This window comes from Dipodomys spectabilis, unplaced genomic scaffold (genome assembly GCF_019054845.1).
Source record: "Dipodomys spectabilis isolate Male_0828 unplaced genomic scaffold, ASM1905484v1 ptg000098l, whole genome shotgun sequence".
NCBI classification, from domain to species: domain Eukaryota; kingdom Metazoa; phylum Chordata; class Mammalia; order Rodentia; family Heteromyidae; genus Dipodomys; species Dipodomys spectabilis.
In genome coordinates, this window is record NW_024870775.1 from 10301904 (window position 1) to 10319334 (window position 17431).

At 39.5% G+C, this 17431-nt stretch overlaps 1 protein-coding gene across 1 annotated transcript in view; it reads right to left on the bottom strand.

Annotated features, from left to right (window-relative positions):
- Window positions 1-17431, bottom strand: part of Sdk1 (sidekick cell adhesion molecule 1) — an 836641-nt gene that overhangs the window by 500563 nt on the left and 318647 nt on the right. The window lies entirely within an intron of this gene.

Below are 17431 nucleotides of genomic sequence, written 5' to 3' on the forward strand. Positions count from 1 at the left end.
CAGGTGTGGATGAGTGGAATGAAAGAAGGAGTATAAGAAGAAGTGAGGCTGCACAGGTAAGACCTGATGGGACACTTGAAGGAACTGAAGAATTTGGAACAAAAGAGTGTTATGTTCCCTGTTAGTGTTTCACTGGTTCACATCTTACTGGGCACAGACTGTGCTGAGAAGAGACAGGAAGGAAAGGAGCTGGGAGACCACTCAGGAAGTTGCTATATTAATGTGGCTTAGAGATGAAGGTGTACCAGAGAGCCCACTGTAGGGATGATAGAAGGACAAACATGCTGAAAGGTAAAGCCAACATGAACTACAAATATAGAGTGTTGGGTACAGGAAGCTGAGGAGACAATGCCAGTGCCACAGTTTCTGGCTAGAGGAATCAGAAGAACACAGTGGTGATTTCCTGAAGTGAGAACAATAGAAAGAACAGAGCTTAAAGCTGACCAAATTAAACTCAAGATATGTAGGAGTAATCCAGGCAGAGCTGCTCAACAGGCAGTCAGACTCATGCAGTATGTGTGATTTCCACAAAAATGCCAAGTTAATGCTTGAAATTCTACAATTCTACCCATGTTATAGGAAAAAAAAATCCTCAGATCACTGTTCTACAAAAACCAAAACCAAATAAATCAAAAACCATTTGTCCATGATATAAAACATAAATAAAATGTAAAATGTAATTTCATGAGAAGAATGAATTCCAGACTATGTAAAAAACAATGCCAAAAATAAAAATGATTCAAATATCTAAAATGAATATTTGAAAGAGCATTAAAATCATAATTTATCTATACATGTATGCATTAATGTATGTATGTACGTATGTAGTGGTACTAGAGTTTGAAGCAGCAGCTCAAGCTTGCTAGGCTGAGTCTATACCACTGTGCCACATCTCCAACCCTGCTATTTTAAATGGTTCTTTTGGAGATAAGAGTCCCAAGGACCTTTCTTCTTAAGCTGGCCTTGAATTGTAATTTTCTAGGTCTCAGTCTCCTGAGTAGCTAAGATTACAGGCATGAGCTACTGACACATGGCTGCTCTAAGATTTTATTCTGAATTATTTTAATTTTCTATTAAGGAGCCCCAGTTGGCATGTTAAACTTAATTATGGAACCATACCTAGTGAAAATTACTTTTTTGAAAAAAGAAAATCAACAGTAAGTGACATTCTTACTATTCAAAACATGAAAATGCCCTGTCTAAGCATATACAGGAATAATTTTCTATCTGAATTTTCACATTAGTATTATTTCCTATAAAAAGGAAGGGTCTTCAGCATTCAGCAGGGGAAGGCTCTCTCACAGAGGCAGAGTTATGAGTTCCCTTCTCTGGAAGACAAAGAAGAGGATATAAGGACAATGTACTAGAGAGAGCAAAGTAGGTGAGAATATGCCAAGAAAAACAAAGTCTTAGTCAATGCTATCTAAAATTTTGTTATATGATCTATATGCTGAAATTATAAAGCTTTAATTATATAATTCAGAAAAGCTCTAAATAAATGGAGAGTGACTCATACTCATATACTGAAAGAACACAATAAAAAGGCCAAATCTATCTAAGCACACATGCAAGGCTAATGGAATCTCTGTTTAAAAAAAAGAAAGAAAGAAAAAGAAAGAACTTATGGGGCTGGGAAGGTGGCTCAGTGGTAGAGCGCTTGCCTTGCATGCATGAGGCCCTGGATTTGATTCCTCAGCACCACATAAGCAAAAAGAAAAAAGCCGGAAGTGGCGCTGTGGCTCAAGTGGTAGAGTGCTAGCCTTGAGCTGAAGAGCTGAGGGACAGCGCCCAGGCCCAGAGTTCAAGTCCCACGACTGGACCACCCCCCCCCCCCAAAAAAAAGAAAAGAAAAGAAAAGAAAGAACTTACTTGTAGATTATTTAGTCTAAAATATATACTGGAAGACATTAGAATATTTAAACTACTTATTCTAAAATATCTACTGGAAGAAATTAGGATACTTGAAGAAGAATAAAATAAGAATGGCTCTCCCAGATTTCAAGATATATTGTGCCACAGCAAAAAGGACAGTAAGTAGAGTACTGTCAGAAGGATCCAAGAAATAGAACAGAGCTAGGAAAAGCCCAGCTCAAATTTTGACAAGGGGGAATAACAAATTTCAATGGCAGAGAGACAGCCTTCTATGTGAATGGTGCTGATGTTACGTAACTACCACAACAGTGCCCAGAAGGCAAAAGAATAAAAGTCTATCTAATCCAAACTAAAATTAACTCAAAATGGATGGAAGACTTATAGAAAGAACTATAAAATATTGGGGGAAAAAAACATTGGTGGAAACATCTGAAATCTATGGTTAGGTAAACCATGGATCGGAAAAAGGACTAGTATATAGAATGCATAAAGAATCCTCAACAACCAACAGAACAAACAATCCAAAAAATGGAAAAAGGCAAAACTTATAAACATTTCATTGAAGATGATCTAAAACTGGAAAATAAAGATAGGTGATATTATTCACTATTAGCAAAATGCTACTAAGATGACCATCCAGTATTAGTACACATTTCTTGGTATGGCTAAACTAAGTTACTATATGAGGTGCTCTTAAAGTTGTAAAAAATCTAGATTACTCTCACACCAATGATGGGTATACCAAAATAACATAAAGCCTCAGAAAATAGGTTGGTGGTTTCTTTTTTTTTTTTTGGCCGGTCATGGGGCCTGAACTCTGGGTCTGGGCACTGTCCCTCAGCTCTTCAGCTCAAGGCTAGCGCTCTACCACTGGAGCCACAGCGCCACTTCCGGCTTTTTGTTTATGTGGTGCTGAGGAATCGAACCCAGGGCCTCATGCTTGCAAGGCATGCACTCTACCGCTGAGCTACCTTCCCAGCCCAGGTTGGTGGTTTCTTATGAAACTAAACATGCAACTATCATATAGTCCAGAAATTGCACTAGGGCATTTTCACAGAGAAATGACATATGCTCACACACAAATCTGTACTAGAGGTTTATAGCAGTTTCAGTCAGAAGAGCTAATAGCTAGTTACAAGCCAGATGTCCTTTCAGAGGTGAGTGGCCATGAAATCTGCAGCTCATCATAACAATGACATATTGCTTGGTAAGAAAATAAGACAAAGTATTGATGTTCACTACAACCTGTACAGGTTTGCACAGAATTTAGCTGTATAATTCCATTTCTGTCTGTAACATGTAGCATTACCCTATTTAAGTAACATTCTTGATGTGACAAAATTATAGAAACAGAAAAGTGATTAGTGGCTGGCTGGGCCCAGGATGGAGGAGAAGGGATGAATTAAGCATAACAATAAAGGGGCATCCTTGTGTAATAGAGTTCTTTTCATCCTGACTGCACCCATATCACTAGCCTGTTGGGATAGTAGCACTGGAAAAATCTTAATAACAGGTATAAGAGTATATAGGCTCTTTGCATTGTTTCTAATAATTGCATGTACATCTACAATTATGTCAGAACCAAATGTTCTATTCAAGCAATATGCCATTCATGAGCAAGAAAGGTACTGAGTGAGAGAAAATATTCTGCTGATACATTTTACCAATGATATTTATCCAGATCATAGAAAGGTCTATTTCTTGACAGGAAGGACAAAAGAAAATAGGTAATAAAATGAGCAAAAAGCTCAAATAGGCCCATCATGAAGGAAGATATGTAAAGTCAACAAGCACATGGGACAGTAAGCAACATCATTGGCATGTGGACTATAATGTCTAAATTTAAACAAAGATAACACTAAATGTAGGCAGATATGCAAAGCAACTCCAAGTCTCACCAATTACTAACAATGTCCAAATGGTAATGAACGCTGAAGAATTCAGCAATTTCTTACACATACATCAACATATAAAACATATCTTACACACACACACACACACACACACACACACACACACATGCACACACACATGCACGCATGCGCACACACACACACACGTCTAAACATGAGCCAGAAATTCCTGGCCTCAGAATCACCTGAAGAATAAAAATGGCCTTCATGGCTGCCTGGGAGGCCACTCTTCATGAACAGGTGCAGTCAGGTTTATGGCGCTCTACACCAAAAACAAGACATCTTACCTTAGCACTGCAAAGGAAGTTTGCAGACATCCTGCTAGGTTTAATACACAAAAATGCCCATACTGAGTGATTTCTTTTATATACAATTCCTTCACAGGCAAAATTAATTCAAGAGGGGAAAAAAAGCATGAAAATAGTTGCCTACAGTCAAGGGGCATGAGAAGAGTGGCTGGGGAAGTAGAAATGTTTAAGATCTAAACATGTGGTGGTAGTTACACAAGTCAACACATCCGTCAAATTCACTATACACTTAACTTCTGTGAATTTCACTATCTGAACATTTGACCTCAATTTAAAATCCTTAGTGCAGTCAAGCATGGTGGGGCATGCCTGTAGTAGGAGGAGTTCATGTTCAAGGCCAGTCTAAGCTACATAGTGATACATAGTGAGGCTCTTTAAAAGAATCCTTACTTGAAATAGCTACCCATTGTCTAAGAAATTGATACACACCTTTTTTTTCTGCTTCAAATTGCTTTAAAGCAATGTCTATGGCTTACTCTAAAGGCTACTGAGACTTTAAAACACACTCTTTGGCACTGACTGTGCTAATGCAATTGTGAATTTATTACTAAAATTTCAATTCCATTACCATTTAATTCTCCATGTGTACTTATTTCCCAATCAGATGGAAAAGAGCTAGCAAGACTGCAGCTCTGATTAGTACTAATAGTATTACTCCTAGCTATTATTGTTTACTGCACACCTAGGAGGAAATGCTTTATCAAATAATATCTGAAATGTTCCTATAACTACCCTATCAAATAACTAGTATTTTATATTCTAATCATATTATACAGGTAAAGAAATTGAACCAAACAATGGTTACATAGTATGCTGATATCCACACAGAAAAGACTCAAAATCAAAACCCTGTCATCTAATAAACTGCCATATAATACCCTTCCCCCACACCATCCCTATCAATTCAGATGCACATTGTGAACACAACTATAATTGCATAAATATTAACATAAGTGGTGATAGGTTTTGTATCTAGGGAGCATTTTATATGTCTATTTCAATAAACAGAAAATATACACAAATAAGCTCATCACCATGACCAAGCTATGCCTAGATAACCAATAATAGAAAAGCAGTCAAAGACAAAACGTATTAACTATGTATTCCATGCAGGGAATATTCAATAAGTAAGTAACTTGTGATATAAAAATAACTATTTTTAATCTCCTATAAACAAAATAACATACATTCACTGACACTACAGAAAAATCAGTGTTAACTGAATAGCTGAAAAAACATAGTATTTAGGAAAACTGGAAAAAAAATTTAAAGATAGAAAACATTACAACTGGGAAAAAATTGACTTCATTCTCCTGAGAGCTGCTGAGAAAAAATTGAAACTCACTGTGGTGGCAACAAGGTATTTTCCATGCTACTTCACACCATTTTGTTTTAAATTAACACACAAAAGCAAGGAGAGATAAAATAAAACAAAATGATCTCTCTACATATAACCTACTAAGATAATGACTAACCTATAAATATTAATCATGACTTAGCATTATCTAGAACTGATACTTTCTTTTAATGAGATGTAAGTATGACTTTTAAGTATGATTCTTTAAAACTGTCCTCTTTGCTATGATTACAAATTTTATAAAGACATTACCTGGCACTTTGTAAAACTACAATAAGAGAGGAACAACGTGCACCATTTCTTATTCAACAGTATGCTTAGGCTAATCAGTACATAAAAAAATGTGTAACATCATTGTTACTAGGACAATTTAAATCAAAATAGTTGATGAGATCTTCTAATCCAAAAATACCCAGGAGAATGTCTCTATCAAAAAGACAAAGAAGGACCATGTATAATGAATGGCACCATGGCACGACTGTGATCTTGGCTGATGACTGTAGCCTGAAGCCATCTCAAGTAAAAGCATGAAACCCTACTTGAAAAACAAACCAAACCAGAACAGGCTGGAGTTGTATTTCAACTGCTAGGACACTTGCCTAGCAAGCTTGGGGCCCCTCAATTCAAACATCAGTACTATTTTTTAAAAAAGGAAGTAGGGCAGGGAGAGAGATAGACAAGTACTAGTTAAACTAGGCTGTGGGGAAATTGGAACCCTTCTGTATTACTCATGAGAATGCAAAATAGAAACAGCTAGGCAGTTGTTCAGAATGCTAAACATCTAGTTACCATAGGACCTGAGAATTCCACTATAGACCAAGAGAACTTGCTCATGGATGTTCATATGGCATTCTTCCTAATCCAAAAAATGGAAACAACCCAAATCTACATCCACCAGTTGATGGATAAAAAAAGTGTGATATAGCCACACAACGTAAGTACTGTCTGACAATAAAGAAGGCATCACTGTCTAACCTAGAAGATGCAAAGCAATGGGTTCCATCCCTAGCACCATCCCCACAAACAATGGAACCAAATACTGACAAAGGCACAATGTGAATGAATCTGGAGATTATCATGCTAAGTGAACTTATACTCCATGACTGCATGAATGGGAATGTTCAAAATAAATATCTACAGAGAGCAGAGATTACTAGTTACTAAGGAAGGGGAAAACAGAAAGGAAGGCAGAAGACCTGCTGTACAAACAAGGTTTCTTTGGGACCATTCTAAAATTGCATTATTCTATCTGCCATTCCACTCTATTAGCAACTTTTAGTTACATAGTTTAAACGGGAAGACTTTATAGTTACAAGTTATATTTCATTGTATCTGTCAGAACAGCACATTTAGAAAACAGTAATATTATTTGTAGGTAGGTGCTACCATTTTCATTCTTTTATAAATAAACAGATGCACAGAGAGGTTAAGAAATCTGCCCAAAGAGACACATCTAGAAAAAGGTATCTCTAGGGAAGCTGTCACACACTGAATTATCTGCCCATTAGACAGAGAGTTCCTTTGTCTGGGGCCTGGACAGTGGCTAGTCATCAGGAACAAAGGATAGGAGCTTGAGCTAGCTCAACTTTGGACAGGAATTTTTAAGAGCAAAGAGGTGTCCCTCAGTGGCCAGGGAGGGATACCTTTCTTTTTCACAGCAGAGGCCAGTTGATGCCACAGGAGAACAGGAAAGAAAACACCTTGAGCAGGTATCTTCAAATTTTTCTTCAAAAAATAAGTGGAGTTACAGCAAGCACCAGGTATCTAATGAAAGGAAAATCAGATTAAGTTCATCTGGATCATTGGCTGTACTCAGAGCAGGAGATATGGGAAAGCCTGGGCCTGTCTCCAAAGACCCACACAACCCTACATGAAGAAGGGAAGAACAGGAGCAACAATTGCTGCCTGCACAGAACTGGATGCAAGATGCTTTTTTCCAAAACCCTGATGGGCTGAGAAGAGAAGAACTACTACATAAGCATAGTCTCAATATCTAGGAATTAAGCTTAAAGTGAATTAAACTCCTGAAAATAGTTTCTCACACACCAACCCAAATGCTCTCACCAACAAGGAAAAGAGGCAGTTTTCTTGAGCATCTCTACTTAAATTTTAGCTATAAGGCTTTTTCTAACACTCAAGTAAACATTTTCTAGTCAAGTCATTTCTTCAGAGGTTCTCATTTCCTCTGCTCTGTGTCCTGCAGACTTCAGTAGAGCAAGAGGACGTGGCCCACAGGCTTCCTCCTGGCCAGTTTTCACCTTCCCCTCAACCATTCTAACAGGCAATATATTAAAAGCCAGTTTTAGTGCTACAAAATACTACCTAATAATCAGATAAGCTGTTAATATGTGACCACAGAAGCCATTTCTGGATTTGCTATGATTGGAACAAGTTCTTTGCATGAAGCTGTGACATTTACCCATGTAGGATTCTCCCAGCACGAGGCCCAACACTTCTCCAGCCTGCTGTGCATTATACAATGGCATAGGAAGGAATGTCTGAGAGGAGCAAAAAAAAGGAAACACCACCAAGATTAGTAAACAGAGGGTGAAATGCAGCTCAGGGATAAGTAAATAAATAACCTTCACTTGGCAGAATTCATCAGTAGACACACAAAATAGCGCCATTAAAATGTCGCAAGAATGACCAGGAGGTAGGAAGAAAGAAAAGGGCAGAGTGTGGAGTTATAATTATCTGGACTATTAAAAGACTTAAAGTAGAAGGCAGTTTTCAAATTTGCAAGGCTTGAACTGTAATGCTTCTTCTCATTTTGCAAGAATCTTGTTATTCTGAAATGTTGAACTGTAAGGTGTATGTGTGTGGGGGGGGGGAGTTTGCAATTATATTTTAAAATGAAGCATAATCTTTTACGAGAGATAGCTGACATTTTATAGTGAGACATCATTTTGATTTCAAACTGTTGGGTGATTCTTATAATGACTTGAGGAGCTCTGAGGAAATAAAGTATCAGCAGGTGGTCAGTCAAATACTAAGAGATTCCTCACTCCACAGGCAGTAATCAGGTTGAAATACTTCCTCCATTACCTCCCAAAATAGAGCAGACAGTGATACACAGGCCTGCCTAGCTCCAAAACTCTAATTTCCACAAATAGTAAAAACATATTCATTTGTTTCTGCACGAAGCCATCAATAGCCTTGTTTGTAATCTGGATCAGGACATCAGGAAAAGCAGCCTTCTTTGGGGAATTTATTTACCTCCCTCCTTCCCAACTTTGTACCTCCCTCTGAGTCCACTAACTCTGATCTAGAAAACCTGTCAAAAGTTTCAGACTAAAGGTTATCATCCCTTTAGACGAATTTTACAAAAATTTAAAAAAAAAAAAAGCTTCACAAAGAAGAAAAAGGCATGGGAAATGATTAAGCTTTGGAAATACAGAATACTCATATGCAAACAAGTAATTATGAAACTCAGAGTAATAAGAATTTTTCTGCCTTTTTTATGACCTGCCACTTTATTTCCATAAAGACAAATAAAATAGTATGTTAACTAGGTTCAACATTTGCTCTTCTTCCCTGTACATATGAAGGACATCCTATGCTACTTATGAACAAACTATGAGTTGGTATAAAAATTATTTCAGGGGCTGGGAAGGTGGTTCAGTGGTAAAGTGCTTGCCTTGCACGCATGAGGCCCTGGATTCGATTTCTCAGCACCACATAAGCAGAAAAAGCCAGAAGTGGTGCTGTGGCTCAAGTGGTACAGCACTAGCCTTGAGCTGAAGAGCTAAGGGGCAGTGCTCAGGCCCAGAGTTCAGGCCCCACAACAGATAAAAAGAAAAATTATTTCAGGAAAAAGCATAAAAGGTAGAACATAAAAAACTAAGCTTCAGGTTTGAAATGCAAAGAAAAACAACATATGTATTCTCTGAAGGTCCACCCTGCCCCCAAATAAGCATGAAGACTCTGGCCATAGTCTAGTTGCTGTGACCCATACAGATTATTAACACTTTTCCCAGTCCTCAGTGCACAGTAGGCCCACTGCAAACTCACGATCACTCAAAGGACAAAGTCCCAGCAATTACTGTGATTTGTTCCTCTGAATGTCAGTATGAACAGCCAGTGCAAACTATTTCTTTAATGTTATGACTTTCACAACTCGCCCCAAAGCCAAGGCCTCTGTGCAGGCACATAAAGGACATTCAGGAAGGAATTAATAGCAGCAAGGCTCCCCTAGGTGGCCGGTGATCCTTCCCATGTCAATCAGATGAAAGGCTGGAATTAACAGCTAGGTCCAGCCATGCCCTGCAGGCTCAGCACAGTTTCAAAAAGGTCTATAGGGATGTTTCAGAAAAAAAACAAAGGTCCTGGCTCTCAGTATAAGATGCTGTGAAAGAAAAAGGGTAATCCTCATAATAATGACTATCTGAAATATCAAATCTGTGAAGGAAGATAAAGGTCTACCTTGAGTTGCCTCTAAGTCGATCTGGCCTGCTTTTCTCAGACTATTGTGACTATAAAACCCAAACATTAAAATCTAGAAATCTATATTTTAAAAAATAATAGGACCAAATGCTGATTAGAATAGAAACATGTGTTCTAACTTTTGCACATTTTAAGATGCTGATACCAAGCTCTGACCTCTGACTTGATAAATGTGCTCATTCAGGGGTAAGAGGCTGGCACAGGCATTTTTACAGCTTGCCGGAGATTTCAGCGTGCAGCTGAGAACCACTGAAAAGAATTAGAGAAGACCACACACAGATATCTGAAATTAGCACACTTCCCCCAAAGACATTCAATTGTAATTAACAGATCTCTGTTGCATAAAGCAGGAAAATACTGTGATTTAGTAATTTTAAACTTATTAATAATCTTTTTTCTGGGGGGGGGGGTCAGTCATAGGGCCTGAACTCTGGGCCTGGGTGCTGTCCCTCAGCTCTTCAGCTCAAGGCTAGCACTCTACCACTTGAGCCACAGGACCACTTCTGGCTTTTTCTATGTGGTGCTAAGGAATTGAACCTAGGGCCTCATGCATGTGAGGCAAACACTCTACCACTGAGCTACCTTCCCAGTCCCAGTAATCATTTTTTGAAGCTAAACATAAATTGTTAATTCAGTTTTTGTTGTATAGTCTATTTCATTAACTTTGCTGTGTAATTTAAAAATACTAAAACTTCATTCTGTAGAGATTTTTCTGGTTTATCCATAACCTGCCTTTTCTACTGTGTCTTCCTTATCTAAAGCATTAACAGGGGCGGGGGGGGGGGGGGATGAGAACCAATGCAATGGTGATATTCACAAGACAATATGTTGGAAATGATCTGTACAACTTGGGGGACTTAGGAGGTAGGGAAAGTAGGAGAAAAATGAGGGAATGGGTAACAAGTTTGACAAGAAATGTACTTATTACCTTACTTATGTAACTGTAACCCCTCTGTACAGTACCTTGACAAAAAAAATGTCAAAAAAAGGTAAAACATTTAGTTTCTTACTTTAGATCCAATGGAATTCAACTCTGACCATTAAGCTCCCCTAACAAGCTACTAAAGTAATCAAGGACTGCAAATGTCTGGGATCACAGCTTGAAGCTACCTAACATAAGCCACACACTTAACTTCATTTTTTAATTCTACAAGTCCATGCACAGTTTGTCCTCTCCCCATAACATTTACATTTTAGCTAACATGAAAAGTGAATTTCTACTCACTATTGTCCTGAACATTACAGGCATAGCATTGCATGACTAGTTTAAGCAGTACACAGTTCTGAGCGAGATTGTTATGCACATAGAGATTGCCTTTAGATGATGCAGATTCATCATTGCTTTTCGTACTGGCCAAATGGTGTGCTTATTCAAGAGGTTATCAGGTAGATGACATCTTCCAAAAACAGGGGTCACAGCAGCTGATACTAAGTAGAAAAAAGAAATGAAGGCATACAGAGTAAAGTGTACCCATAGGTAGACTCTATAAGAAGTGGGAGCTGGAGGAGGGCGTGAGCAAAGAGGCAGGCAAGCTGAAGATGTGGGTGCTGGAAAGCAAGAGCAGTGTTGAGCAGGGGGGATGCTGATGAACAGAAGACAGAGTAGAGGAGGGTGATAATGAATGGAGAGGCTGGCGAGCGCCAATTTCAACAGGTCCTCACTAGCTGTTGATAAAGTTTCTTTATCCCTCTGAATCTCAGTTTCCAGTTGTGTAAAATGGATTTAAACATTTCTACCCTGCCAAACTGGAAGAATGAAGTAAGTTGACATGGTAAAATGCTGCTGGATTATGTCTGTACAAAAAATTGTTGCCTACCAGATCTTATGCACTTTCTACATGAAGACATTAAAGTAACAACTGCAAAAAGCATCTTTTTTAATAAAAAAAAAAGTAAGGAATATATTCCCATTTATGACAAGCAGAAAAAATGGCCAGGAGAAGAAAGGAGAACAAATCAAATGCATACCTTGACTGTTTTTCTTTCTTTTATTTGAATCATCCAAAATCGTGATCTAAAGTAGTTTTACAATTTGCTAAACTCAATCACATCTAATAAATTACTTTATTCTAGAATGCAGCAAGAAGAAACTAAATCAACCCAATATAAATGTTGATAAAAAGCCAATCAATTTAAAATGAATAATTCAATCATTAAGCTGTCCAAAGATTTCACTAAATCTTTTCCAACATCGTTTTCACACTTAACATTAAGCCACAGACTGAAAAGATTTTCATCACTTCAACAGCAAATCTAGGAACACACCCTGCAGGACCCTAGGGCCTGGGCACCTATTCAACACATTCATCATCGGCCCACAAGAAAATAAGATGCTTTGAGCTGGGGTCTTTGAGAAGTGAATTTTCTTTGCCATCAGTGTTTTCTGTTTTTCCGATCTTTTGGTCTTTGTTCTTAAACTGCTATAAACTGCAAAGCAGTTCAGAATACACATCCTTGAATTACTGCAATGTTTACATTTAAATAAACCTAAATCTCTGCAGACTGGAGACAAGTCCTTCTGACAATACAATGTTGTCACCTATGGCGATAAATTCCACAGCTAGGCTTGTCATCTGACCATTCCTGACCTGAACAACTGGTATATGGTATGTAGTCTGCTTAAAGAAACTTTTCATTTGACTGGCAAAATCAGATTGTGATAAGTCACTTAATTTCTCTAACTCAGTTACTTAATTTCTCTTCTTATCTGTAAAATGACAACAGCAGAGCCAAAGACTCTTGGATTCACAAAAGATTCGAAATCTTTTGGGTCCTTGAAATGTTGAACATCCCTACAACATTTGAAATAAGATTCAATTTACAAAGAATTGATTTACCCAGAGCTTTTCAAAAGCACTTGTGTATTGGCATAGACATAAGTTTATTGGATCAATGAGACATCCAACACATTTTTTTTATTGAACATTTAGTGCATGGAAGTCATACATTAGGCCCAGAGATTAGACAGGAGAAGATGTGGGCCCTGCCCTGGAGGGGCTTAGCCTTTAGATATGGAGATAAGATGTGCTCATGGAAAGGGGGTTAACAATTCAAGGAAAATCAAGGAACAATGTGATAGTTAATGTGACAGAGCATCTTAACTGGGTTATGGGGTATCCAGATGTCTGGAGGAGAAGAACATTTAAATTGGTAGTATGAGCAAAGCAGAAATCTGTCCCCAAGGCGGGTGTCATCATTCAATCTGCCTGAAGGGAAGGGAAAGGAAGGGAAGGAGATGGAGCTCACATGCCCTCACCTCAGTGCTTGAACTGAGACATCCATCTTTCTCTACACCCAGCACTTCTGGTTCTCAGGTCTCAGATTCAGACAGGAATCCACACCAGCGGCTCTCATCAGCTTTCCTGGGTCTCTAGTTTGCACTGGTATATTATAAGATCATTCAGCCTCCACAGCTGTTCTCTTTCTAATGCTTCTCTTTACACCCACATATATGCACCAAGTATTGGTTCCATTTCTCTACAGAACCTTTACTAGTTCAGGCAGCAAACACTAAAATCTTAAACTCCCTAAACCCCTTCTGACAATTTTGTTCCATCTTCTTCCTATACTGCTCTGACTTTGGCTGTGATCCAATTGCCAAATTCTCCAATCTTCCTTTTCCCCTAGTTCTGTGGGCAGAATTCTCTGTTAGGACTCAACTATTGTTTCTGGACCCAAAAGTGGTAGAGTGCTAGCCTTGAGCTGAAGCACTGAGGGACAGTGCCCAGGCCCAGAGTTCAAGCCCCACAACCGACAAAACAAAACAAAACAAACAACTCTCAGCCAATCACAGGTTTTTCCATGGTCCACATTACCCCAGCAGAGCCTAGTCACTTTTGTGTTTTTTGAATTCCTCTCTCTCCCCTGCCCACCCAAGACACTTTTCCTGAGCATTCTCTGTGCAGTACACCTCCCTGAAGGTTAACCGTACTTAAGTCCCTAGGTTTCTTCCCTCTTGACCCCATACACCTCTTAGCTGATCTTCGAGGTCAGTCCCACCACAAAGCTGATTTCCTTCACTTTTTTTTTTAAATGCACAGCAATATTGTTAGCTCTTTTCCACCCAATCAGCTCTGGATCCCACATTTTCCTATCTAAAAGCTCACTATATCAAAGAGCCATTTACTCTAGGTTTCCTTTAACAACAAACAAATGGTCAGCCACCCTTTGAATCACAGCATCACCAGCCTCTGACAGTAGGAAAAAAAAATACAAATGTCCTTGCTGACAAAAACTACGTAAGAACTTTACAGACAAAAGAGGTATAATCTGTTTTGCGTGTAGATTTTCTGGTTCATCTAATTTACCTTTTCTTTAGCCCTGATGTACAGTGTAAGTGTTCTCTTTTTTCCTCTCCTGCCCAATTCCAGATTCTTAGCGCTCCCTTACCACCACCCACTGCACACACCACAGCTATGTGCCCACCATGCTCCATTTCATTTGCCAGTCATTTAATTAATCAAAGGTATGGATCAATTTCCTCTTTGGTATTCTCAGTGGCTCTGTGTCCTCAGCTCTCCTCCTATCTCCCATAGTCCTTTCTCTATAAGAGAACCTCCTTCTCTCTGTGTCTAGGCCTAAGTGTGCCAGCTCTACCTTCCCCTCTCAGCCTCCCCCTGTAACTTACATGCCCATCCTTCCATCAGTCAGACCCATCCCTAAACACTCTTTTTGGTGTGTGTGTGTGTGTGTGTGTGTGTGTGTGTGTGTGTGTGTGTGTGTGTGTGTGTGTGTGTGTGTGTGTGTGTGTGTGTGTGTGTGTGTGTGTGTGTGTGTGTGTGTGTGTGTGTGTGTGTGTGTGTGTGTGTGTGTGTGTGTGTGTGTGTGTGTGTGTGTGTGTGATGGTGCCAGAACTCTGGGCCTGGGCACTGTCCTTCAGCTCTTCAGCTCAAGGTTAGCGCTCTACTACTTGGGCCAAAGCACCACTTCTGGCCTTTTTCGCTTATGCGGAGGAATCAAACCCAGGGCCTCATGCATGCAAGGCAAGCACTTTACCACTGAGCCACCTTCCCATCCCAGCACCCACTTCTAATAGCACCTCTATTGTGAGTTCTGATTCACCTCATCAAATTCCCTGCCCTTCTTGTCTGCATTACTGCAAATCTGCTCATTCTTTAAAAGCTCAGTGCACCTGTTCAGATTATAGCGTTATCAAACTGCCCTTTGCCAAAGTGAGTCATGGAAAACATGGGTCTCAAGTGCCCAAAGAAATTAGGAGCTTGTTTTTTGCTTTGTTTTGTTTTTGCCTCAATTCTATAGAAAGCAAAACCTGAGACCAGGAATAAATACTGGCTTTATTTTAGAAATGTGAGCTAGGGCAGAAGGAGATAAGGCAAAAGGTGTATGAAACCAGGAAGAATGTGAAGTAACGGGTATCTAGTTGTAGCACTGGCACAGACCCAACGTCCTATCAGCTCTATTGGAGGACATATTCAGGCCTGTGTGACTTCTTTAAAATGTCCTCAGAAGAAAGCACATGAGAGCAGACCATGGAGAGGAAGAAATGATGAGAACTCTACCAGTACAACACCTTCTCAGTTTTCATGGACCAAGGCTCATTCTTGAAGTTACTTCCCCTGGGTCTTCCCTCCTGGGCTACTCAGGAATCATGTGAGTGTACATCTTATTCAAGACAAGGAACAGAAGGGTAACAACCAGAATAGGAGCCAGAGGGAGTGAATGTGAGGCCATGGAAAGACAGGACTTTCCACTGAACTAGGCAGAGAGGGTAGCAGCATGCTGAGGGAGAAAGTGGAATTCATGGGACAGCAGGAAGGTGAAGCAAGTGTGTACTCAGGACAAGTCTGACCAAACTCTTAGAACAAGGACCTTTTTATTTCTCAGTCTTGATTAGGCACATAACTCTTTTTCCTCCCTGGGAAAATCTCAAACTGGGTTTGCAAAAACATACTTGGGAGAAGATCATTCAAGTCAATTTATTTCCCTTGCTATACAAACCTGGAACGTGTCTAACATTGACTAGATGGGCACCTGTTTTCCCTCCTGGAATGGTGAGGGATGAAGTGAAGTCTGATCCCAAACCAAAGCTCCAGCTCTATTTTTTTTTTCTTGCTCTGTTGTCATGAGACTTTCACTCCAACCAGACTAAACTTCTCACTGCTCCACCAGGGATCTCTGTAGCTAAATGCCTGCCATTTCTCTCTATGGCTACATGAATTCTGTTGTGGCAATTTCTCCTGGTCCTGAAAGGTCAAGAAGAAAGGCCAGGTGGGTACAGTCATCTGACTGTGCCCAGCACTGCCTGCTGTACCTCACATCCTCTTACTGTATGCTTGTTTTATCTCCCCTACCAATAGGTAGAGCTCACATGGCAGAGACTGATATTATTTATACCTGTTATTCTCCATGATATCCCAAGACATGATACAGCCCCTCAGTGAATGTAACAGTACCTAAAAGTCCCTTATTGAACCACACAGAAACACTCCATGACCCAGAGAGCAGCAACCTCTTAAAGGTATAAATATAGATGTCAACTCCACTGTTCAAGCACCTCGCCAATATCTGATGATGGTTACTGATTCTGTATCTTGGCACTATTTGAAACAGAGTAAGATTTCAAGGTAAATAACATATTCTTTATGAATCAGTCACCTTTAAGAGCAATTTAGCAACAGAAGAAGAAAGCTTCTAAATGATAACATAATAAACTGAAAATTTGTTTACTCAGAAAGCAGTCTATTCCCAGAAAGATGGAGAATGTTATTTTAGAACAAGAACTGCCAAATTTACATACTCTCAGGCATAAATGATAATCCTCATTAGTCTGGGAGCTGTAAACAAGGTCATGCTGATATATAGTCTGCATGGCTACAGCCAGGACCTAAACACAAGAAGGAACCATGGGCGGGGAGAATGTTTATACTGATTTGTCCATGGTCTCTGATTTGACTTTCTTTTGCAAAATGCTGCATTCTTCCCCACCCCAACTCCTGGTTAGGACTAGGCTTGAGACTAGAAGTGAGGACTTTGGGAGCACACTGTACCACAACCTTTTCAATTTCTTGATGCATGATCAATATCTATGGAATTTATTTATCTTCAGCCACATCTTTCCCATATGTGATGTGGGACTGGTGTGGAGAAAGCTAATGGCTCATCCAGAGGAACTGAAGGGGACTAGATTCCTTTATGCGCAATATCAGAATTAGGGCAGGCACTTAAGCTTCAGGATTCAGACTAGCTATGGTAGTATTTTCATAAAGCCCCATTTTATGGAGGAAAGTGGTGCAAACTGAGGGGAAAATATAAAATGAATGCCTTGGAAAGGCGGCAAGAAGGAAAGTCACTATGTGTCTCTCTCATCAGCTTTGACCCTTTGGGCTCAGTATCTTCCCATTGCTTTTCTTTTCTTTTCTTTTATTGTGAAAATACCATCAGAGGGGTTACAATTACATGGGCAAGGTAATGAGTACATTCTTATCAAGCATTGTTGCCTCCTCCTTTGTTTCCCCTTCCCATCCCTTCTCATCTCCTCCCCATCCCCCCCCTCCACCCCAGCCCCCCCCAAAGTTGTA